The sequence below is a fragment of the Aotus nancymaae genome, unplaced genomic scaffold (genome assembly GCF_030222135.1).
Source record: "Aotus nancymaae isolate 86718 unplaced genomic scaffold, 86718_ANA_hifiasm-v0.15.2.pri h1tg000079l, whole genome shotgun sequence".
In the NCBI taxonomy this organism is placed as follows: Eukaryota; Metazoa; Chordata; class Mammalia; order Primates; family Aotidae; genus Aotus; species Aotus nancymaae.
The window spans coordinates 21,296,123-21,321,913 of NW_026988494.1; the positions used below are offsets into that span (position 1 = coordinate 21,296,123).

At 45.2% G+C, this 25,791-nt stretch overlaps 1 protein-coding gene across 3 annotated transcripts in view; it reads right to left on the reverse strand.

Annotated features, from left to right (window-relative positions):
• The window catches only part of PEBP4 (phosphatidylethanolamine binding protein 4), a 216,608-nt gene that overhangs the window by 104,503 nt on the left and 86,314 nt on the right, over nt 1-25,791 (reverse strand). The gene's annotated exons all lie outside the window — the stretch shown is intronic.

Sequence of the window (25,791 nt, forward strand, 5' to 3'; positions counted from 1 at the left end):
CCAACAAGTTATATGTACCAAGCACCTGGGAGCTCCGAGTGCTGTGCTGGGTGCCTTGGAGGAATCAAGGAAACCTAAAACAGGACTCTGGTCCTCCAAGAAGCATCCAGTGTAGTTGGAGTGACTTGTCTATTAAATTAACAAATATATGAGGACTTATTTTGTGTCAAGAACGGTACCCATCACAAAGAACACCAGGATTCATTCTTCCCTTCAACAAGCCTTTGCTGAACACCTACTATGCACCAGGAGCTGCTCCAGGTGCCAGGAGGCAACAGAGCACAAGACAGTGAGGTCCATACTTTCAGGAAGCTTTTATTCTAGGTAAGAGACACAAATCATAAAAATAAATAAATAAGCAAGGGAACGTGTGAGTAGTGCTATGATGAAAATAAAACAGGGTGGGATGAGAGGTGGGAAGTGTTCTGGAAGGAAAAAAAAATAGCTGCTATGAAGGTCTTCAGGTGGGAAAAAAGTAGGCTTTGAGGAGCAAGAAAGAGCATCATGGTGGCCAGGGACAATCAAAGGGGAGGGTGGACATGGCAGGTCGGGGAGGGGGCAGGGGCGGGGCCACAGGAGGCTCTCTAGGCCTGGGTAGGGAGCGGGGTTTTATTCAAAATGCAACACAGAACTGTTGCAGGGTTTTAGGCAGGACAGTGATATGCTCTGATTTATGTTTTTAGAGGATTCTTTTGGCTGCTGGGTAAAAAATGAATGATCTGCAAAGGCCAGAGAGGAGGCCAGGAGATCAGTTAGGAGACTCACAGTAGCATGTGAAAAAATGATAGTATCTTGAGCTAGGATGGCAGCAATGGAGACAGAAACAAATAGATGGGTTAGGGGAGTATTTTTAGTAAAATCAGCAGGGTTTGCTGATGGATTCAATGGCAGGGCTGTAAGGAGGTGGGTGGAGAAAGAGAAATAGAGGATGAATCCTAGGTTTCTGGCTTGAGCAACTGGGCCATTTAATGGCACAAATAAGACCTGGAGAGGAGGCTGTGTGAAGGGGGACATTCAGAGTTCTGGTTTAGACATCTTGAGTTTGAAATATCTCTCGGAAGACAATCAGGTATGCATGTCAGAGCCTGTTATTCAGAGGAGAGACCAGGACTGGGTGGATAAATTTGGTAGTCATTGATATAGAGATGGTCTATAAATCGGTAGAGCAGACACAGAGAAGAAAAGAGGTCTCATGGCTGAACTCTAGCACAGCTAACATTGAGAAGAGGGGAGAATCAGGGAGAGAGGACTCTGGGGCCAAAAAGGTAGGGAGAACACCTGGAGAGTAAGTGTCACAAAAGCCAGGATAGAAAGTGTCTCAAGGAAGAGAAAGTGATCAGCTGTATCAAATTCTGCTAAAAGTTAGGGCCAGATGAGGACACGGATGTGACGATCTGATTTGACAACTTGGATATCACTATGATCACAAGACAAGTTTCAGTGGAGTAGAAAGGACTGATGCTTGGTTGGAATAGGCTGAACTGAGATGGGAGATGAGGAATTGAAGATAGCTATTAAAGATGATCATAAAAAAGGAAGTTTTGGTGGGAAGGACAGCTGAGACATGGAGTGGCTGTAACTAAAGAGGAAAGAAGAGTCAAGAGGTTTTTTAAAGAGAGGGATGATGTTTGTAGACCAATGGAAATGGTCCAGTATAGAAAGGGAGATAGAGGGGACAGAGAGGAGGAAGGGGACAGTCACAAGAGCCGACTTTGGGAAGTGGGAACGGGACAGGATCCAGAGTGAAAGTGAAGGGCTAGGTCTTGGGTAGAAGCAGAGGATGTGGGTTCAGATGCAAAAGAACTGGAAGGTGAGGTAGTGAGAGGAATGAGGAAATTGTTTTCCGGTTGCTTCTATTTTTCGGTGAGTTAGAGGCAAGGTCGTCAGGAGAAGAGGGATTATAGGAAATTTGGGAACAGAGAAGAAAGTGTGAGATAGTCATTTAAGAGTGTGAGAAAATGAATATACAATAGGTATGCAGCAGGTCACTAGACAGTGTACGTTTCACAGTTGTGGGCTTTTTAACTGTTCAAGTACAGGTGTGAGATACGTGGTTAGTTGGGCTTACCTTGGAGGGGGACTTAGATGTGAGCATGACGGAAGAGAGGGAAGTGAGAGAGGAAGAAGTGGGTAAGATGAATGGAGTAAATGGAGATAAGTCCTGGCCCTCCCCTTGCCAGGGAGAGGCAGGCACACCCTGGTGTTCTAAATGCTTTCTGATGTTCTAAATGCTTGAGCAGAGGAGCATTTATCAAGCAGAGGGACAGGGAAAAGGGAGACTAAATCTCTCTACCCCAGGAATCCAGGAAGGCTGCAGAGTTGTCTTTTGAGCTTGACCTCGAAGGCTGAGCAGGTAAAGGATCAGGAAAAGTGCTCTCTAGGTACAGGCAATGGTGTGTGCAAAGGTAGGGGGGTGCTTGGGGAATGGCTGGGCCATAGGGCATCTGGAAAGAAACAGTAGGTGACAAAACTGAAATGGGTATTGGGACCAGATAAATTCTTATGTTGCTTAGAATTTGTTATGCAATAGGACCCACTGAAATTGTTTGAATAGGCAACTCATATCATCAAACATGTGCTTTGGGGCTGGGCATGGTGGTTCACATCTGTAATACCAACACTTTCGGAGGCTGAGGTGGACTAATCACTTGAGCCTAGGAGTTCAAGACCCACCTGGGTAACATGGAAAAACCTTGTCTTTACAAAAATTGCAAAAGCTAGCCAGGCATGGTAGCCCACACCTATGATTCCAGCTACTAGGGAGGCTGAAGTGGGAGGATTGCTGGAGCCCAAGAGGCTACAGTGAGCCATGACTGCACCACTGTACTCCAGCTCGGATGACAGAGTGAGACCCTGTCTCAACAAACAAGCAAACAAACAAACAAACATAAAACAACACACGTGCTTTGGAAAGACACATGATGAGACATGATGAGGGTAGAATAAAGGATGAAAAGCAGAGCAAAAAATCCAAAAACCCCTGAAAATTGCAATACTCTGGAGAAAGACCACAGGGATTTCCATTCAAATAGTAGTAACAGAAAGGAGAGACGTGTGTACTGAAGAACTAACAGTGAGGTGACTGGATAGGGCAGATGTGGGGGAGGAAGAAGCCAGGATGACTCTGAGATTCTGTCTTGGGCAGCTTGGTGATGATGAAGCCATGGATATTAGGGGTAGCAAAGTCAGGGGACCGTGAGGCAGTGAGTTTGGTGTTGAACCTACAGGGAGAGATGCCCTTTAAATGAGGTTGGTGCCCTCTCAAGACTTGGCAAATGGGCAGTGGACATGGAGAGGGACGAATCTACAGATTCATGGGTTGTCTGGGGAGAATCTGTAGAGCAAAAACAAAAGAAAGACTGTGGTGGAACTTGGGAACTCAAAGCAGGGCAGGGAAGGGAGAAAGAGGCTGAGGAGAAGACAGTTCTGAAGAGAGCCAGAGAGTTAGTGTCATGGATGCCAAGAGAGAAATGAAGGAAGGGATAAAGGTTGTGTCCGTATCACAGTCATCAAGGGAGATGAGGGCCACAAAGAGACTGTTGGTTGTGACAAGGAGGGGATCATGGACACCTTTCCAAAAATGAGTAGTTTAAAGGTGAAAACATAGACTATTGGATTTTAAGACCCAGAGGAAGCCATAAACCACATACTAGATGCTACAGGAAATTAAATCAGAGAATGTGAAGATAAACCCAAGAAAATCTCCAAGGACTCAGAAGAAAAGAAAATAGTAGGTGAAAAGAAGGAATATGTCCTAAAGTGGGGGTGTGTGTAAAATCCCAATAGAATGCCATAAAGAGAAAACCGTACATAGTATCTGATACATCCAAGAAAGTAATAAGAAAATAAAAAGAAACAAAGTGTAAATATGGTAAAAGAAGAACTAAAGCCATATGTCCTCTCTCTTTTCCTTTTTTTTTTTTTTCTGCAAATGACATGATTGCTACATGAGAAATTAAAAAAAAAATCAACTGGGAACAAAAGTAACATTCGGTAAAGTGTTACACATTGTACACAAAACCGGTATTTTCTACATATTAATAATAGTCCTAAAGTATACATCTAAGATCCCATTAACAATGGCAAAAAAGAATGTAAAATAAGAATGAACTTGATGAAAAATGCAAGATTATATGAAGAAAACAAAAACATTATGATGCACTTAAGAAGGAAACTTGAATAGACAGAAAAAGAAATACAATGCTTTTAAATTGAAATAATCATTTTGCAAAAATGTAAATAAACCTTCAATTAATTTGTTAATCTAGCACAATTCCAATCAAAATTCTAAATAGATGCTTTGTGAATGTCACAGAATAATTCTAAAGGTCATAATAAATGTAAAAAACAAATAAAAGAAAAATAAGTATCCAAGGCAATATTGAAAATGATAAAATAGGGATGGTATTAATTTTGCAGATTTTAACATATCTTATTAAGCTACAATAATTAGAACAATATGGTGTTAATAAATAAATAAAAGAAGCAAAACAGAAAACCCAGAAAGTCAAGTTTTCAATAAATGTATATTTAATATATGATAGTTATCATTTAAAATGATATTTAATATATGACAAAGTTATTTCAGATCAGTGGGGAAAAGATAGATTATTTATAATAAGTGCTACTGGGAAAACTGGCTCAGTATGTGGAATAAATAAACTTAGGTCCCTATTTCTTTCAGACACCAGAAAACTTCCATATTTAAATATGAAAATGAAAAACAAGCTTTAAATCTGGTTTAATAACATAATATTACATTTATGCAATGGAACACTCTGTTAGAGTTAGATCTTTATATACTCATACAAGAAATTATCCACAATATACTAGTATGTGAAATAAGTAAGTTACAGAATAATGTGCATGATGTCTCAAATGTGCAGGAAAACTTTATATATCTAACTATATATATATTTTTATAGATATATTTGCATATGCATAGAAAATGTCTGAAAAAATACACACCAAACTGTTAACAGTAAATGTCATGAAGGAAAGATTGATATATCTAACTAGATATAACTTTGAATTTTTTATATGGCAAAAAAAGTGCAAAATAAAACTCAAAGACAATAAACTGAGGGCAAATATTTGCTATATCTATGAAACAATGTCAATATCTTTAATATACAAAGTACTCTTTACCTCCCTAAGAAAAAGACTAATAACTCAATAGAAAAATGGATGAACAACATGAATAGGTAACTCATAAAATCAGAAATACAAATGATCAACAACCATACGAACAAGTGTTCACATTTACTAGTAATAAAAGATACACAAAAAATAAAATAAGACCCAATCTTTGCCCATAAAATTAACAAAAGTTTTAATGTACATTTCAGAGTTTTTAAGGTATGTAGAAACAATGGATAGATCCCCAAATCCTATGAATCCTATAATCCCATTTTTTTTTAAAAAAAAAAGGACAGAAGACCAAAACCACTTGTCATACACATGTATACGATTCTATGGAAAGAAAACTAGAAAAATAGGAAGTTTAAAAAGCTGGGCGATGATCTCTAAATGATGGAATAATTATGAACTTTATTTTCTTCTTTGTGCTTTTCTGCACTTCCCAAAGTTTCTGCAATAAAATGCATTGCTTTTATACTTAGACAAAAAGATGTGCACTCAAGGAAAAAAAGTCACGGTGAGAAGTCCCTGAACCCTGAATGCCTCCCGTTCAAACAATAGTCAGGGGAAGTCTCAGCGGCAGGCTGCTGTCCCTCCCTGCCCCGACGTTTCCTGTGGTGTCTCCTGTTCCTACCTCTACACGGTTGCCTGATTCTTTAGTGCAGCCCTCCCCAACCTTTTTGGCACCAGGAAGTGGTTTCATGGAAGACAATTTATCCACGGATGGGGATTGAGGGGGTGGTTTCAGGATGATTCAAGTACATCACACTTATTGTACACTTCATTTTTATTATGATTACATTCTAATAGATAATGAAATAATTATAAACTCACTGTATGGTAGAATCAGTGGGAGCCCTGAGTTTGTTTTCCTGTAACTAGAGGGTCCTATGTGTGGGTGATGGGAGACAGTGACAGATCATCAGGCATTAGATTCTCATGAGGAGCATTGCAACCTAGATTCCTTGCATGTGCAGTTCACAATAGGGTTTGTGCTCCTATGAGAATCTAATGCCACAGCTGGACTGACAGGAGGCAGAGCCAGGCGGTAATGCAAGCGATGAGGAGTGGCTGTAAATATGGATGAAGCTGCCCTCACTGGCCCACCATGTACCTCCTGCTGTGTGGCCCAGTTCCTAACAGGCAATGGACTGGTATTGGGGGTTGGGGACCCCTGCTGTAGGGTGAGTCTGCATTGCAGGGCACTCTTGCAGGTGGTCATAACCTGAGGCTTGCCCTAAATCCCCTCTTTGCTAAGCAGCCCCATAGGAGACGTTTTCAAAGCCTTCTGTGGTGGTCTTGCAGATCTCTCTCAGTGCAGTTAGGGAGCTGGGTCCCAGACATTTCATGACCCTCAATGCATTCAACAGAAGTTCCTTAGCAAATGTTTGGTAGAGGTGGCAAAGGAGTGGTTGTTCACCAGAGAAAGTAAAAAACAGCCTATTCAAGGCCTTAGCCCTTAACTAGACTCCTTGAAGTTGAACCCAGGTGCACCTGCTTCTGGAGGTCCATGGAGCTGACAGGATGGAGTAGTGTTGACAGGAGATCAGCGAGTCTTCCTTCTGGCAGGTGAACCTAATTTCTGGCCATGGCAGCCCATCCCCTAAGCGTAGCCAAGACAGAAGAATGTGCCGTCAACACTTCCAACAAGGGAAGTGAATTTAGGGAATTTTGTACTTGCCACATGTTTTCTTGCCTAGGATAGAGACTGCTTTATACTTCTGCAGGGGTATAGACCTAGTAAAATGCCAGCCTTTAATAGGTACCCATGAATGCTTATTACACCATGGGTTGTAGTTCTCAGCTAAGTCCTTCTCTTTTCTGGCTTGCTCCTAAAAGATAAGGGTGCTGAGCCAGGTCATCTACTTTCCCTCGGATTCTAACATCCATTTGGTGGATTCTGAGCTATCTAGACACACTGTAAAAGTAAGACTGCTTATCTGATCCAGCAATCACACTTTGCGGGGTAGAAATCCGGGAGTCACTGCAGCACTATTTGTAGTGGTCAGGGTGAAGAAACAATAAGATGTCTGTCAACTGAAGAATGGATAAAGAAAATGTAGTATATCCATAAAAGGAACACTATTCAGCTTTAACAAGGAAGGAAATAACTAGTTGGTGGCACCGTGGATAAAACTTGAGGTCATTAGGCTAAGTGAAACAAGCCAGTCATCGAAGGACAAACACTGTGTGATTCCACTTACATGATGTATCTAAAATAGTCAAACTCACAGAAGCAGAGAGGAATGGTGGTTGCCAGCGATGGAGTGGGGTCAGGGGGACATGGGGAGTTGCTAATTGATGAGTATAGACTTTCAGTCATGAGAGAAGTTGTAGAAAGCTTGGTGTACAATATTGTGTCCATACTTAACAATATCGTATTGTACACTCAAAAGTCTTTTGAGTAGATCTCAAGGTAAGCATTCTCATCATGATAAAATACAATAAAAATAAAGTAATCCCACTTGAAGAAGGCAGGATGAAATCCAAGTACTTTCCAAAGACACTGCACGTCTCAAAGCCTGACAGCATGCTCTGCTGGAAAGGTTGCAGGGAAACTGAGGCTGCATGCATTGCTGTAGGAATGCACGATATAGGCGACGTGCCTTTTTTTTTTTTTTGAAACGGAGTCTCACTCTGTTGCTCAGGCTCAAGTGCAGTGGCTCACTCTCAGCTCACTGAAACCTCCGCCTCCCAGGTTCAAGCAATTCTCCTGCCTCAGCCTCCCGAGTAGGTGGGTCTGCAGGTGTGCACCACCATGCCCAGCTAATTTTTGTATTTTTAGTAAAGGCGGGGTTTCACCATGTTGGCCATGATGGTCTCGACCTCTTGACCTCATGATCCACCTACCTCAGCCTCCTAAAGTGCTTGGATTATAGGTGTGAGCCATTGCTCCCAGTCCACGCCTTTTGACACAGTGATCCCATTTCTGCGATTTTCCAACTGAAGATACCTGCACACTTATGAAATGACTTGTATATAAGGTTATTCATTTTGGCCCTATCTGTGACAGTCAGACGTAACTCAAAATAATTGGAAATAACTCAAGTGTCCATTAGCTGGGTGTTGGTTAATAAACAATGATATGTACTAATAGTGGAAAACTTCCTAACTAAAAAAAAATGAAGATCTCCGAGATCTGATATGAAAAGTTCTCCAAGATAACTTAGTGTAAAAAGCAAGGTGCAGAACAGCATATCTATCACTTTATTTTTATATAAGAAGGAGAAAATAAGGTATTTCTTCACATTTGCTTGTATTTACATAAGCAAACTCCAGAAGGGTGCTTAAAAAACTAACAGAGGCTGTGGGTGGTGGTATTGATATGGGTAGATGAAATAGAGACATCTATATGTGTGTTCTATCATACTGATTTTTAAAGCCGTGTGAATACATATTACTGCTAAACATAAACCAATATTATAAAATAATGTGGAATGCGCAGCAGTTGCACAATATTTTGGAGGTGTATCACTGTTATCCTGGAGACATCAGTCTCTAGTTCTCTTTCACTGATGCCAAGAGGCAAAGAGGGATGGCCTTGTCCTCTGCAGCAAGGAGAGCTCAGGAAATCCTCATTCCACTTTTGAAGGTCATTTGGGGGAAGGGCAACTGCTGGAATAGGACCCTGGGTGCTACAGAGCAGGGCATAAGCAAGGTGCAGGAAGCCACATTAACAAATCACAGTACTTTGCAACAATGATGATGACATTGAAACAGAATTAGATCTGGATTTGCCCAGATGAATTTTTAAAATAACAGCTATACAGAGGCATAGTTTACATATAATAAACCTCACCACTTAGTGGGCAAATGACATGAATGGACACTTTTCAAAAGAAGATGTATATGAGGCCACCGAACGTATGAAAAAATGCTCAACATCACTGGTCATTAGAGAAATGCAAATCAAATCCACAGTGAGATACCATCTCATGCCAGTTAGAATGGCGATCATTAAAAAATCTGGAGACAACAGATGCTGGAGAGGATGTGGGGAAATAGGAACACTTTTACACTGTTGATGGGAGTGTAAATCAGTTCAACCATTGTGGAAGACAGTGTGGCGATTCCTCAAGGACCTAGAAATAGAAATTCCATTTGACCCAGCAATCCCATTACTGGGTATATGTCCAAAGGATTATAAATTATTCTATTATAAAGACACATGCACACGTATGTTCACTGTGGCACTGTTTACAACAGCAAAGACCTGGAACCAACCCAAATGCCCATCGATGATAGACTGGACAAGGAAAATATGGCACATATATACCATGGAATACTATGCAGCCATAAAAAACGACGAGGTCGTATTCTTTGTAGGGACATGGATGAATCTAGAAATGATCATTCTCAGCAAACTAACATAAGAACAGAAAATCAAAGACCACATGTTCTCACTCACAGGCGAGTGTTGAACAATGAGAACACATGGACACATGGAGGGGAGCATCACACACTGGGGTCTGTTTCGGAGGGATTAGGGGAGGGACAGCAGGGGGCAGGGAGGTTGGGGAGGGATAACATGGGGAGAAATGCCAGATATAGGTGAAGGGGGGATGGAGGCAGCAAAAAAGAAAAAAGAAAATTTACAAAGTTGTGCAGCTATCACCATAATCTGAATTTAGAACATTTTAATCACCCCAGAAAGAAACCTTGTATCCATGTGTACAGTTATTCCCTATTCCCTCCCCCAGCTCTGGCAACCGTGAATCTACTTTCTGTCTCTGTAATCTCCTTCTTGCCTTTCCTGGACATTTCATATAAATGGAATCATAATATGTGTTTTTTTTTGTGCTGGCCTATTTTATTCATCCATGTTGTACATGTATCAGTACTTCATTCCTTTTTATTGTTCAATAATATTTCACTGTATGGAGAGAGACCACACTCGTTTATCCAATTGATGGATATTTGGGTTATTTCCATTTTAGCTATTATGAATGATGCTGGTGTGAACATTTGCTGTAAATCTCTGTGCAAACACTTGTTTTCAGTTCTCTTGGTTAGATGTCTAGAGTGGAATTGCTGGGTCATATTGTAAATTTATGTTTAACATTTTATGAAACAACCAAACTTTTTCAAAGTGGTTACACCATTTTACAATCCCACCAGCAGGGTATGAATGTTTTAGTATTTTCACATCCTTGCCAACACTTATAATTATCTGCCTTTTGATTGTGGCCATGCTAGTGGGTGTAAACTGGTATCTTATGTTTTTAATTTGTATTTCCCTAAGGACTAGTGATGCTGAACTTCTTTTCATGTTCTTATTGACTATTTGTGTATCTTTGGTGAAATGTCTATGTCAGTTTCTTACCCATTTAAAAATTGGATTATTTGCCTTTTAAAACAGGATTATTTATCCAGAAATAATTTTAATATGTGTGTCCCAACTGGGAGTTAGGGAAAATGGAGGCAGCAGGGTAAGTGGAAAGCAAGATGGCAGGAAATAGTTCCATAGATGGGGGATGGGCTATCCAGTTGAAACCCTGCTCTGATCAGCTGTCAGGGCTGGACTTGCCTCATTCTTGAACTTCTGGTTTCCGGCCTCAATCCCCATCTGTACATGGGGTTGTCACTTACTATAACTCACCATGACACCGATTACTCCCGCTGGGAATGCCAGCCTCAAAGATAGCCTGCACCCCACACTGCCACTGCAACCCAGGTGAGCAGGGGCACCCACTGACACTGACTCCTCCCAGGCCCAGGGAGCCATGGCCTCTGTTCATCGCTTCACTGGCCACCTTCAAAGACACTGTGGAGCCCCAACAGTCTGCCTCCCATGAGTTTTCTTTAGTCAAAGCCTTTCCCACCCCTGCCTTCCCAGCCATTGGTCCTCAACCACATCATTGTGCCTGAAATGTTTTCTTCTTTGTCTCCGAGCCAGTCCTATTTTCCTCCTCTACCTCCAAACCCTTCCATGTTTTGCTCTGCAACTGCCACTGATAACAAGCCATCTCCCCTCCATCCTCTCCCTCCAACAATTGCTCTCTATCTCTTCATGTTTTTCTGGCTTTCCCCTGAAGGGTCCCTTCCCGTCACTGCTCTCTTGTGGTAAGTATTCTCTCACACCCCATAAACCCCAGGGTCAGGAGGTTGGGTAGACACCACAGCTCCCTGCTGCCTTCTCTTGGCACAGGCCATTAGTTGAATACATCCTCTTTCTGGCTTGGTTGCTGTCACCTATGACCTCTTGGTTGCTACATTCACCAGAGATAATGACACCAGCTCCCAGTCTCCTTCTTGTCCTTAAGTCCTGCTTTTATCCTGGTGACTTCAGCAAACGTGGAACACCCACCAAACACCACGGACTCTCTGGTTCCTGGGTCTTTTCATCTTGGGCAATCTTTCCCTCTCTGTCTCAACCATCAAATTCTACAGCCACACCCTGAAGCTGCTTGTCATCCCCCAAACTGCTCCACCTCCAAAAATCACTAATTTTGGCCACACCCCCCTTTCTCTCCAACTTGCTTCTTCAACTATGTCTACTGTGAATAGTCTTCAACCTCAGTCTGGACCTTCAGGCAAGTGATAACTCCTTTCACAAAGCCCATCAGTGGGAGCTGATGATTTTGCATGGCAGTGATTTTCTTCACTGTGTCTTAGTCAGCTTAAATGGCCAGAACCTGAATTCCCTTGTCCTCTGTCATTTGAACATTTTCTTGACAAAACCCCAAAGCTGGGTAAACCCAGCTTTCCTTTACTTCCATGTGTGACCTGAGGAGTGAGTGCTTCAGGAAAAAGTCATATCACAGAAGAGACTGGCCCCACCCTATATTTTTGGCTACGAGCTTTATTACAGGTCCTGAGGGCCACTATGGATTTCTCTGGTCAACTTGCCCTTCCACTGTTAGTCATGACTTTCCAGTGTTTCAAGCCTCCAATATCCCTAAATCCCCAACCTCCAAACTCCCCTAACTCCCCTGACTCCTGTCTTAGCAGATAACATTCTTATTGATGACTTACCAGAGGAACTGAAGTTATCAAATAGTAAGTCCTTCAAGATCTGCTTCAAGGCTTGCAACCCCCAGTGCATCTGCCCCCAGCCTCTCCTTCTCCCCTCCCACTGTCTTAGAAAAGCTGAGTGGCTCGAGCCCCAAGAAGGACGAGATTGCTTCCTCCGTCATGCTTTGGATCCTCTCCCCATCATCAGCAATACCTTCTCTCCTTGAATATTCCATTCTCCTTTTCCTCCTCATTGTTAAAACATGACCAAGTCTCTTTCATCTTTACAGACATCTTCCTTGCCCCGTATCCTCCCCTGCTATTCCCCTATCCTTGTCTCCTCCTTCCTTCACAGGCAAACTCCACGCAAGAACTGTCAACACCCTCAGCCTCTGTTTCCTTACTTCCCACCAATTCCTTAATCCAGTCTGCCCCCATTGCTTCTGCTGCAGCCCTTGCTAAGATCACCACCTCCATGTCACCAAATCCAAGGGATGCTTTCAATTCTCATCACACTTGGTGTCTCAGCTGCAGTTGAGAGGGCAGCCCACCCCTTCTTTATAGCAGTATCTTTTTCCCATGACTTCTGTGTTTCCATCCCATTCTTCTTCCTCAAGCCTTGTTTTCCCCACTGCTGGGTCCTAGGCTGTCTTCTTTTATCACCCTAACCTCCTTCTCAGGAACATCAACCCACAGCCACATTTATTTCTCTAAGCCAGAGCTCTCCCCTGAGATCCAGACCCTATGTTCAATGACCCACTTCCCACCTACCTTCCTTTGGTGTTTCAGGGCACCTCACACTCATCATGTCCAACAACACTGTCTGGTCTTCCAGAGTTTCCTTTCTTGGCAAATAAAGGTACCCTCCATCTGGAAATGCAAACCAGAAACCAGGGCACCATCTTTGCCATGCTCCTCCCTCTTTTCCTCCTCTTCCAATCCACCATCAATTCTTATCAATTCGGCTTCCCAAACGGCTCTCAGATCCACCCGTTTTCCCCCCATCATCGCTACCACCACATCAGCCATCATCTTTTGTCTTGTCTACTGGAATAGCCTCCTGACTGGTCTCTTTGAAACCCTAAGCAATTTTCTACCCTGATCGAGTAGTTTTTTCAAAACACAAATAGATCATGTGATCCTTCTGCTTAAAATCCTTCTCTGGCTTCCCTTGGATCCTTAATGTGTTCTACAAGGCACTGTACACTCTGGCCCTGCAATCAGCCCACTGGCCTTGTCATCTTGCACACATTCTCCTGCACTCTGTATTCTGGTTTCATGGGCCTTCCTACTTCCAGGGTTCACCCTGCTCCCTCCCCACTCATCGCCTTTGCATATATTTTCTCTATGTCTAGAATATCCCAACCCTGGAACTAGTTGACTTTCATTCATACTTCAGAACTCAGTTCAAGGTCATTTCTCTGCAGAAGTGTTCTTGAGCCCCTAGATTACGTTCCTTTGTCAGTCATCCTCACATTTCTTTCCTTCTGATGCTCATTTCAGTTTATAATCAATCATACATTGATAAGCATAGTTTTTGATTAATGTCTGTGTCCCCCAAAAGAGTATGACCCCCTTGAAAGCAGGGATGGTGTCTATTTCTGCTTGCCATTATATTCCCAGTAGAGCACAGTGTCTGCACACAGTAGACACTCAATACATATTTTGAACAAATAAATGAAATATATATTGTACCTGGCCCAGATAGTTCCATTGTTCATTCATTCATTCATTCAACAAGCATTGACTGAGCCCTTTTCATGTACTAAGCCCCATGCTAGGGGCTTGGGATAAGAAATGACAGAGGCATAGCTTTTGCCTTTGAGGACATAGTACCCTACAGGGAGAAGTGGATATGTATGCAGAGGGTCCAAGGACCCTCTGTGCTATAATCAGGCGTATACCTAGCACTGGAAAAGCAAACCTAAGGAGGTGATGAACCCTGCTCAGGGTGACCAAGTAAAGTCCTGCAGAGGATGCTACCACTGAGCTGGCCCTGAAGAGTGGACTATGCCCAGGAGGGAACACCATGCCAGGCAAAGGAAGCAGCACATCCACAGGCAGGGAGCAGCAAGTTGTGTTGTGTGTCTGGCAGGTGGAGTTCACAAGGCCAAGAGGTGAAGTGGAGCGGCAGCAGATGAGCCCAGCAAGATTGATGAGGGCAGATGAGTATGTGCCAGGGGACGTTTGTAAATGCAGGGGGCAGGGGCAGGGGACGAGTAGGAGTGACATGATCAGGGCTGGATTGTAGAGAGAGAATTCCTGCATGTGATATGGTGAGGGTGGATAAAAATGAGCACAGTAAAGGCCAGCGGGGGCTAGCAGGCCAATTCATGTGAGGGACAGGTGACCATGGCAAAGAGTGGTCATTCCTGGAGGAAGACCAGCATGTCACACCCTCTGTAGTGCAGCAATGCTGACGGGGCTGCATGTTTGCGTCTCCAAAAATGCATATGTGGAAGCTCTACCTCCCAAGGTGATGGTATTTGGACGTGGGGCCTCTAGGAGGAAGTGATGAGGGTGGAGCCTTGTGATGGGATGGGTGCCTTGATAAGAAGAGATTCTGGAGAACTTGCTTCTCTCTCTCTCTCTCTCTCTCTCTCTCTCTCTCTCTCTCTCCCTCTCTCTCTCTCTCTCTCTCTGCCAAGTGCACACACAGTGAGAAGGCTGGCTACAAAGCAGGAGGCAGGCCCTTGTCAGACACTGAATCTGCTGGCACATTGGTCTTGGACTTCCCAGCCCCTAGAACTGTAAGAATAACTGTGTGATGTTTAAGCCACCCAGTCTATGGTATTTTTGTTATAGCAACCTGCGCTAAGATGCTCAGGGAGTCTCTAGGGCTCTCCTCTGCCTTGCTATTGGGGAGCCTTTGTGTGTCTGCCTTTCCCCAAGAAGAGGAATGAGAAGTATTCTTAGGATGGAATGTGATCAGATTTCAGCAGACATTGAGACAGTCCTGAGTCCTAGAAGTCCTGGCAAGGTGGGACCATTTTTATTTTCTGTATTTTCTGATGCTGTGACACCTGGAGCCTTGCTGACCTGGAGAGTCTGCCCTTTCCAGGGCTAACTAATTCCTAGAGATGGCAGACACCCACCCCAGAGCACATTCTTCAAATGCCAGCCGCCCACCCAGAGCTCCCACCCTCACTCTCCTTTATCAGGCTGAGTCACTGTCCCCAGTCCCAATCATCCCATGGCCAGACACCGGACAACAAGGGGCTGCCCCCGTGCCCCAGAGTCCAGCAGAATTATTCAGATCAGCCAATCCTAAACCTGTCGACACTGCTTACCCTGTATCATCCATTCCTTCCGGCAAAATCCACAATAAAGTTTCTCGCCCACCCTTCCCCCTCATTCCCTCTGCCTCCAAATTGACCCCGGTGCTTCCCCATGTGGCCCTGTGTGGTGTGCTGTGCCTCCTGTTTCTAGAGGTCTGTGAGTATAAACTTCCTTCGTTCTCATCATGTCTTTCTGTGTGTCTTACCGTGCCCAATTAGAAGAAATTCCCGGTATGTTTTAAAACAGGGCCCTTGACTCCTTAAGGCTCAGATACCCATCAAGCCTGTCTGGAGCCTACAGAAACCTGGGGACTGTCTAGCATGGCATGATCCCTCTTTCTGGTACGGGTTTTTTTTTTTTTTTTTTGAGACGGAGTCTTGCTCTGTCACCCAGGCTGGAGTGCAGTGGTACGATCTCAGCTCACTGTAACCTCTGCCTCCCGGGTTCAAGCAATTCTTCTGCCTCGGTCTCCCAAGTAGCTGGGATTACAGGTGCATGCCACCATGCCCAGCTAATTTTTATATTTTTGGTAGAGATGGGGTTTCACCATGTTGGCCAAGCTAGTCTTGAACTCCTGACCTCAAGTGATCCACCCACCTTGGCCTCTCAAAGTGCTGGAATTATAGGCTCTGATATGATTTTCAATGTGGGTTATTGTCTCCAGCACTCTCTTGTCCTTGGATGGGAGACTGAGCTGACCTGGCTAGGTTAAGGTTTACGGCCATGATGAGTGGAGAGTCATTTTCTCCAAGGCAGTGGTCTTACCCCTGCCTGAACATGAGAATCACCAGGGGAAATCTTCAAGCTACCGAGGTGGGGCCCCACTGGGTGGAGGTTTTGATTGATTGAAGGAGTGTGGAGTGGGGTCCAAGTGTTGCTGCTGATTTATAAGATTTCCAGGTGATCTAATGTAGAGTTAGGGGCAAGAATGACAACCCTAAAGTGGAATTCCCCAAAGTCCATGGCCAGATCTATCACTGACAACAACCCAGATTTCTCCCCTCCTCATCACTGAGCTCAGATCAGTTCGTTAGAAGACCACTGCCTTCTTCATAAAGAGGACAGTCTTCCCCTGACCTCGGCTGGGGACCCTTGTATCCTGGGTCCTGGAGATGAAGGGGCTGGAGCACCCAATCGAGAAGCTGAAGTCACAAACACAAGTTGCCCTGCGCTCCCACTATTCGTGATGCTGTTGGTTGCCATACAAATTTAGCGCATAGTGGGCTGGCTGTGTTTGAGCCTCCCCCACCAAGTTCTGTATGGGAAATCTAGTTAAGAGCCTTCTTCCTGGGGGAGGTTGAGTGTAACAGCTGCTCCTCGCCAGGGCTGATGGGCTTGCCAGGATGCAAGCCGGGTGCTGCCCCTGAAGCTGAAAGCCTTTCATCCCCAAGGATAGGTTCGAATTTCAGGCTGATGTCCAGCCAGTCTTCTTTTCCATAGCTGTAGACAAAGACATCCTGGGCGATGTGGACAGAGGCACCTCCACCCAGGAGCTGGGGTTCACAGTATGCTCTGACACATTCAGAAAGAGGTATAGTGTAGTCGCTGTAGATCAGGGGTCCTCCTCCCTTGCTTGCCTCTATTCTAGAGGCTGGGAAGCTGAAACACTGGATTTTCCAGCCTCTATGGCACTGAGAGGCAGCCATATTCTGGCCCAGAAGATCTAGGAGAAAATCCCTAGGGAGGGATCTTTTTCTGAATAAAAGGCAAAGTCTCACTTGGAGAAGAAAATCCTTGGTGTCATTTGTCCCTTCACCCATTCCCTTCTCCCTGCCTGGAATGTCAATGTGATGTTGGTGTGTTGCAGCTATCCTGTGACTGAGAGGGGACAAGTGCGTGGTTGAAGGCCTGTGTGCTAAAGATGATAAAGCAAAAAGATGGAAAGAGCCCAGCCCTTGAGGCTGAGTCAGCTCAGGATTCGGCCCCTAGACTTCTTTTTGCATGAAACAAACAAACCCTGAGTCTCCTATGATAGGGATTTTTCTCCCTTGTACCCAAACACATTCCTGTTAACACTTAGGTCACTTCTGACAAGTGGGTGCCAGAGGCGGGTCTTTAAAAAGACAACCTAGCTGTTGTGAAGAGGTTATGTGAGGAGATGAGTAAATGCTGGGGACATGGATTCCAGACCCCGTTGTTCTACATGCAGGCTGTGGCTTAGGGAGTTACTGACTCTCACCAAGGTGTAGTTTACTGATATGCAAAATGGCAATAATACCTGTCTCACACAGCAGGGTTATTCTAAAAATAAAATGAGTTAAAAGCATGGAAGTATTTTTTTTTTTTTTGAGACAGAGTCTCGCTCTGTTGCCAGGCTGGAGTGCAATGGCAGGATCTCAGCTCACTGCAACCTCCATCTCCCGGGTTCAAGAGATTCTTCTGCCTCAGCCTCCCAAGTAGCTGGGACTACAGGCATGCACCACCACGTCCTGCTAATTTTTGTATGTTTAGTAAAGATGGGGTTTCACCATGTTGGCCAGGATGGTCTCCATCTCTGGACCTCATAAACTGCCCGCCTCAGCTTCCCACAGTGCTGAGATTACAGGTGTGAGCCACTGTGCCTGACTGAGCATGGAAGTATTTTTAAGACTGTGCAGCAATGTTTGTGGGTCAGGTTTCGTGATTGTGAACAAATGGCATCAACATTTATCTCCACAGGTCTCTGGGGTAGCAGTGACCTTGACAGCCGGAAGACCTCCTCCAAATGGTCTGTCTCCAGCTGCCTGGAGCCAGAGACTGAACTCCCCAGCATCTCTGGTAAGCCTAGAAACAAGTGGCCTGGGAACACTGGTGTACATGGAGACAGCATCTCACAGGCAGCCCTCTGGTCCTCTAAGCGGGGTCTAAGCTCACCTGGGAATGGGACTATTACAGAATCCTGGAACACTGGAAGGAACAGGGGCCACGTTGCCTTTATGGCAAACCTAGCAAGAACCATCCAGCATCTTGCACAGCTTCCCAGCAATGGGTCCCCCACTATCCCGGGAATGCTGCTCATTCTGGCACAGCTCAGGTTGTTAGAAAGCACGATGTCCCATGGAGCCCCAAAATGCCTTCTTCAAACTCCCTGTGTCTTCAGGAATGACATTAGAACAGGCCCTGTCCCGCTTGTGCACAGCAGCCCCTCAATATTCAAAGGCAGTTATCACGGCCCTCAACGACCTGCTCTTCAGGCAAAAGGCCCCAGTTTCTTCACTAGTTCAGCTCCCTGGGGCTCCATCCTACTTCCTGCCTCGAGTGGGTCACAGCTAACGAGGGAGACGCACGTGTAAATACAACAGTGTGAAGCTCGGGAAAAGGGGCCCCTGCAGGGAAAGTCAGCTAAACAGACATTATGACTCTGAGTCTATAAATGGAAAAATCGTGGCTCAGAGGGATCAGGGTGTCCACCTGAGGCAGTGTACTTTAGATGTGAAGCCTACTCAGTTGCTGTGCAGCCTTGGGCAAGTTGCCTGAACTCTCTAGGCCTCAGGTTCGTTATGGATAAGATGGAGACGGTAATCATAGTGCCTTTCTCTTAGACTGCACACATATTCAGTGGATTAATACATGGCTCAGAATAATGCCTGGCATATGTGAAGTGATCAACAAAGGCAAGACAAGTGAATGGCTTCTCTGGGATTCAAAATCGTATCCCTCGCCCACATTCCACTCTCTTCCCCCTGCTCAGAGGGGAGAGGGACAGATTTGGAGCTCACTTCTACTCACAACAATATGGTATTTGTTTGTGTGTTGCAAATTCCTACACACCTAGGTCTCTGGACACTTGTGCAATTTACAACATCCATACTACAAACACGTACTTGTTGGCAGCATGTTCCGGCATCTCCGAATCAAGTGCCTTCTGCCACTGCGCTGCCCAGTCCTCTGGGGAAGACAGTCCCTCTAGAGCATCTGGCCACTCAAGATGGCTGGGGAAGCAATGCTTTCACATGGCTCTGGCTGTGTGCCAAGGGGTGTGGGCCAGCCGGGTGGCGAGTTCAAATCCTCACTGTACTCTGTTCCCTCCTCAAAGCCTGTGCTCTGTCCCCCGGGCCACTGCAACTTTTTTTTTGTCTTAATAAAGCTGAGAAACGTATGTAAATTTCAAAGCTTCATCCACAGCCAAGCAGGCAGCAGAAATCACTACATGTCAAATGATGAATTAAGATACTGCATGAAAGGGAGAGAGAAGAGGAAATGGATGGAAAAGAAAGAAATAAAAAATGAGCTCCTAAGCAACAAAGGATGTGCATCATTTCTTTAAGAAATAAGCAATCAGACAAATATCTCTATCTCCCAAGCTACATTCATATCCATCATCCTAACCAGTTCCTCCTCTGACTTAGCCTATTTCTATGAATGGCACTACCATTTTGTCAAATTCAAAGTATGAATCATCTTTCGACTCTTCCCTCTTAAAGTCACACCCAATTCTTATCGCTGTCTGAGTTTACAGTCTTTCTGGAATCTAGTCTCACCTTTTCCCATCCTTCCTGACACCCCCAAGTGAGGTCTGTGCTAGCTCTTGCCTCTATTTCAATAGCATGCTAACTGGCCTTCTAACCTCCAAAGCTCCCTTCCTACTCACCGGATGCTTGCTTACCATCGGAGTAAGCTAGTGGTGTTTTAGTAAACTGACTCTCTGGGAAAAAAAAAGAAGAAGAAAAATCAGGCCCTGACTTGTAGCGCTTGTTCATTTCCATGGGTGATATTCACATGTGGTCTGTCCAAGCTACCAACGTAAGGTGAGTGGATGCAGAGTTGGAAAGATATACGGAACTGGCACTTGCGAGCTCATTGCTACCCGATAATCTTTCTAAAGAACAGCTTACTACAGACTTAGGGCTTAAATATGAACTTCATAACCTGCCATCTGTGGCCCTGCACCTCTGGCTGTCAGTCAGTCTGCCCAGGGGACCCCGGCATACCCATACATGTGCCCATGCAGATGGAGGATGCTTCTGATCACCAATGTGATTCTTGCTTCCCCACCTCTGTGCCTTTAGACAATCCTTCTCCTTCCTCAAGCCTCATCTCATCTACGAATACGTCTTTGAAGCCCCTTGGACCAGAGAAGACATCCTCATTCTTTGAACCCTAATAGCATTTCGCTTGTTCCTTTGTTGGAACACTTCCCATATTTTGCTACGTATTTGGTTCTGTGTGGGCTTCTTTTGGCCTCTCTTATTAGATTATTATATTCTTTTTTTTGGTCGGGGGAGGCAGGGTCTTGCTCTGTCGCCCAGGGCCCAGGCTGTAGTGCAGTGGTGTGATCTTAGCTCACTGCAACCTCAATCTCCTGGGCTCAAGCAATCTTCCCACCTCAGCCCCCTGAGTAGTTGGGATTACAGGCATGCGCCACCATGCCCAGCTAATTTTTTGTATTAGTAGAGACGGGGTTTCACCATGTTGACCAGGATGGTCTCGATCTCTTGACCTCATGATCCACCCACCTCGGCCTCCCAAAGTGCTGGGATTACAGGCTTGAGCCACCGCGCCTGGCCAGATTATTATATTCTTTTTTTTTGGTGCGGGGAGGCAGGGTCTTGCTCTGTTGCCCAGGGCCCTGGCTGGAGTGCAGTGGTGTGATCTTAGCTCACTGCAACCTCAATCTCCTGGGCTCAAGCAATCTTCCCACCTCAGCCCCCTGAGTAGCCGGGGCTATAGGTGCACACCACCACACCTGGCTAATTTTATTTTTATTTTTGTAGAGACAGGGTCTTCCTGTGTTGTCCAGGCTGGTCTCAAACTCCTGGGCTCCAACGAGCTTCTCACCTTGGCCTCCCAAAGTACGGGGTGATAGGTGTGATCCACCTGCCTGGCCTTAGAGTGTTACATTCTTGGGACTATTATTTCTTTGTTGCTCTTGGAGTGCCTAGCATATTTTCTTGCACATAGTAGGTGCTTAAGACATATTTGTTGAAATGAATTGTATCCATTTTCTCGGTTAGGATCATGCTTTTTTTTTTTTTTTTTTAATGTTCTAGAAAGGGAAAGAAATTTCTGGCTGCAGGACTGGACAAGCCTGTTGGGCTGCTGGTCCTGACACTGTCACCTGCTAAGGAGCCTGAACCTTGGCTTGGGAGACCCGAAGCCTCTGGCCCTTCACTTACTCCCTCACACATGACACTGCCTTCTAGGAAGTCAAGAGCAGCTCAGCAGACCTAACGCTCCTCCTCACCAGCATCCGTAGAAAGCAGTGGCGGGGTTGGCTCTTGGCTAGGGCCGGCGAGTTCAGCGTTTGCCTAAAAGCTAGGCCTGGGCCTTGGCTGACCCGGGAAGCCTTGGCGGTGGAGCCAGAGCCGGGTGATGTCGCCAGCCCTGGCGCCGAGCTGGAGCTCAGCCTCCTCTGCTCTTGGCCTAAGCCGCAGCAGTCGCCAGGGCCCCTAGTGTGAAGGAATTTGAGTTCTAACTTTAGGTGGCTACGTGGCTGATGGCTGTGTTTGTGAATATCTCATTCCTACTTTGGTTACCCAGCTGGTGGGAACAGAACGGGTAGTCATGGGACTGTCATCATGTGCTGTCCAGGTTAACATGTAGCATTTCTATTACTATTAACAGACTTTCTGCTCCTCACTCCATCTGTTCTCTGAAATAATTGCAGTTGTACAGACCATGCCTTCGCTACAGGCAAGCTCTGGGGAAGAGGATAGTGCTTTTATGAGAAAAAAAAAAGTGTTAAAAAATAACAGCAAACACGAGAAGAGAGTGGGGATGGAGCTAGCAGCAGGTTTCCAATTTCTTTCAGATTCCGGCCTGCAAAGGTGGCGTTTTTCACACTTGTTCGGGATGACCAAGCCCAGATAGATGGGGGTGAGAGGCTGGGCTGGTGGCTCAGTCTTTAGGACGTGGTGTTGGTTGTCATGGGAGTCAGCCCCAGTTGAGGCGTGTGGACCCTTGGGTGGGCTACCCAGCTGGGAGGGGCGGGGCTCTCGGGAAGAGGCAGGGGCTTTGGGGGTGGCCTGGCAGTGCCCTGCTCAGGAGCCAGGTGGGCTCAAGGTCTGGGGGAAAGGCTGGTGGATCTGGAAGGGCTGGTGGGGAGGCAGAGGTTGGAACTAAATGACTCGTCCTGTCTGGGCCTCTGATTCTCCACCTGCAACACGGGAGGGGGTCATCTCAACACCCCGCTTCCTTGAAGTCCTGTTAGGAGAATGAATGGGTTACTACAACATAGTGAGGGTTCTTCTGGCAAAAAGGACTACCAGGGATGATGAAGGCGTGGTGTGTGAAATACAATAGCTACTAGCGACACAAAACAAATGCGTGCAGGGTTGAAGCCTCTGGTTTCTGAGCCTAGTGTGTGTGGGTTTCTGTCTTCCCATAGGGTGCGAAACAAGGCAAACTGTGAGAACCACAAACCTGACAGACCCTCGTGATTTGTGCTGGTTCCTTCCCTCCCACCGCCAGCTCTTCCGCGTGAGGGGCCTGTCTCATCCTGTGGGGCTGAAAACGGTGTTCTTAGCCCCTCACCCAAACCCCAACTGGAAGGGCTGGGGAGGGAGGCAATGTTGAGCTTTTGAGGAAGGAACTTGTTGGGGAAAGAAAGAAACGAATTAAGGGAAGACAGCCATGAGATTTCTAAGTCTTCTTCCAATTTCAAGGAAGTGTTTTCATTGAAAAGAAATCCACAGAATGTGACCGGTCTGCTGTAAATAAGACATTTGTTGGGGAAATTTTTTTCTGTGTGTGGGACACTATACTATTCTCCATACCCCTCAGAAGATTTGATAAAATTCCAGAAAGGCTCAGAGAATCAGATGAATTACATCTAACCATGATCACAGTGTAAAACATTGTTCAGGTATCAGATCGACTTTGCCTGTCTTTTTCAGTTCAAATTACCCTCTAAATGGATCAGCATGGCCTAGATCTTCCTTGAAACTAGGTTCGATGGGGACTGGTGGGCCTTTAACAAAGAATTTTTTAAATGCACAGGTGTGGATGAAAACGTGGCCCTGCTGGCCAGGGTGTCCCAAAAGAACATGGTTCTTTTCTTTTCTTAAAAAAATTTTTTTTCTTCTTTTTTTTAAGATGGGGTCTTGCTATCTTGCCTACGCTAGTCTGTAACTCCTTGGGCCCAAGCAATCCTCCTGCCTCGACCTCCCAAACTGCTGGGATTACAGACATAGGCCACCACACCTAGCCCTGGTTCTTTAACTAGGGAATTGGAAGGGGGAGAATTTTGAGTAATTCCTGCTTGTTGACAAATTTTCAAAGTTACCTTGGGAACATCCACATGGTCTCCTTGGGCGAAAGACTTGGTTGGAAGAATGAGGAAAAATGTGAATCAGTTGCCTGAGAGAATGTCTATGTTAAAGGCTAGTTACATCATGTCAGCTTTTGGTGTGTTTGCTGCCATCACTACCGTGTGGTCTCCGCCAGGGACTGGTGGATGCCTCTCAGTGTCCTCTGCTGAGTACTTTGGCCCAGTACCTAATACACACGAGATAAACCATGAATGTGCATGCTGAGTACATGAACAAAATGCAGGAAACATATAATGGATGATACTAATTGCCAAGGAGTTTACTACCCAGTAAATGCCTTTTCCATAAAAAGCAAACCCTGGATGTATAAATCGATATAATCAGCAATAAAAGATTATCAAAGAAATAAGAGCAACCATGAGTCAAGCCGTTTTCTACTACACGGCAAACCCCTCATATCCCTTGACTCATTTAATTCTGCAGCCAATGCACCAGCTCAATGCTATCGCCTCCATTTTAAAGAAGAGAAAACTGAGGCTAAGAGGGGAGATTGAGTAGCTTGCACATGATGAGTAAGTGGCGAAGGCAAAAATCAAATGCAGCTCTGTCTGACTGTGAAGCAGGGGCTCCTAGCCACAGTCTTCTGTGGCCCTTTGAGGGGGTGGAAGCAGGATTTCTGTAAAGTAGAATCCTTCCTCCTTCATCTGTCAAGAGTTCTTTAGGGGGTTAATAACTTAGTGGGAAAGGCAATTGTATTCAGTTTTTCAAAAGTTTTTGACAAGGTTACTTTCAAAGTGAAGAACCTTCAGTGCCGAATATTTTGTCACTGATAGGGAACAGCTTAGAGACAGCAACTAACAAAACACCAAATGGGTCCTTTCCCTACTCACTTCTGGGTTGCATTCTTTTGGATTCAACTCTAGGCTTATTTATTCTATACCTTTATGGAAGAGGAAGTGTGCAAGGAGGCCCCCAGGTAATTGGAGGATCGGGAGTCCCTCCGTAGGTGGAAATGCCACCTGGTGGAGATGAATCCAGGCTGACACCAAGAGGCTATGTGAGAATAGAGAAACTTGGCAGGTCTGTGCCAGAACGAACCCTACATGTAGTTCTGGGAGGACAACTCGGAAAAGGATAAGAACGGCTACAGACTGTTCCCTAAAGACACCAGCCCAAAGGGCCACTGAGACCTGAAAAGACAGAGAAAGCTCAGGTTTCACTGGGAAGGAAACACGCATATATTGGTGCACTGACTTCACAGAGAACCATCATCAGCCTGCCCAGCGGAGCTGTCTTTGGTTTCCAGTGCTGCAGAAAGGGCCACTCAAATGGCCAAATATAAGAAACAGGAGGGAGAGAGAGAGAGGCCATATGAGGACAGAAGAAGGAGACGAGGTACGATCAAAGTATTTCAAGTTACTACAAGTACAGATGTTCAAACACAGTCTTGGTTATCAAAGCCTGGAAGGCAGAACTAGAGCAAACTCTTGACACTTGAAAAGGAAGCAGTTAGTACAGATAAAAGGAACTGCTAACTTACACAGTGGGTAGTCAACTCGTCTAATTCGTTATCCCCCGAGAGGTGAGACAGGTTGAAAATACAAATTGCTCTTTAAAACGTTTGGAGAAACTGGCAGGTGATCGATTCACAATAGATTCTCGGGGCAGATCGTGACTTTTAGGAAGGGATCCCTAAGGACTGAGAGCAGAGAGGAGAACTGTGGTCATTAAGTCTGGGCATGGTGGCCAGAGGCAGCATTCCCAGCTGAATGGAAAATGGTTCATTTGGACCCAGGGTGCCAATTCTAATGCTCTTGTGGGGCTGAAGGAGGTAGGAAATATTATGTGCACATTCTGAGTAGAGTGAGTATGGCTTACAAAAAGTAATTCCTGGTCCCTATAAATATATGAGCCATGTCATCAAGGAGAAAACTTTAACAACCTGAGGTTAAGATCCGGGAGGTTTTGGAATGCTCTTGTGATGAAATGGAAGGGGCATGACTCAGTCATCGGACCAGGGTCCCAACAGGCCTGCACAGCCATTGGAAGGTTGTGCAGGGACGTTCCTACTGCGACGAGATGCAGGGCTGGCTTCACGTGCATGCAGTCACTGCAGCTGCACAGGCCTGCACTTAGAGGGGCAGCTGCTTGGTTTAATGCTCTGTTGTTGCCATCTTGAAATTCTTGATACTTTTTGAACTACAGGCCCTGCATTTTTATTTTTATTTTT